This window comes from Penaeus monodon, chromosome 15, assembly GCF_015228065.2.
Source record: "Penaeus monodon isolate SGIC_2016 chromosome 15, NSTDA_Pmon_1, whole genome shotgun sequence".
Lineage (NCBI taxonomy): Eukaryota > Metazoa > Arthropoda > Malacostraca > Decapoda > Penaeidae > Penaeus > Penaeus monodon.
The window spans coordinates 40,910,489-40,910,736 of record NC_051400.1 but is presented as its reverse complement, the minus strand read 5'-3'; the positions used below and the strand labels follow the sequence as shown (position 1 = coordinate 40,910,736).

General features: G+C 39.9%; 1 protein-coding gene across 1 annotated transcript in view; it reads left to right on the top strand.

Annotated features, from left to right (window-relative positions):
- The window catches only part of LOC119582373 (FMRFamide receptor-like), a 34,788-nt gene that overhangs the window by 30,236 nt on the left and 4,304 nt on the right, over positions 1–248 (top strand). The gene's annotated exons all lie outside the window — the stretch shown is intronic.

Below are 248 nucleotides of genomic sequence, written 5' to 3'. Positions count from 1 at the left end.
CAATATGTAATGCAAATTACAAATTACACACATGCAATTTTAATTCCAAAAAACTAACCATTACCTTCTTCCCTACTTTGAGATTTGAAGAGGGAATCGTTTGTGCTTATCCGTAAAGGGTAAAGTGCTTACACAGGTAATAGCGACGCTGACAAACTTACGGATACACAAACTCGCTGTCAGTAAACACAGCTTGCCAGTCCCTTCTACAGTAAGCCACAGTGGAAAATAGACGCAACTCGTTTCCC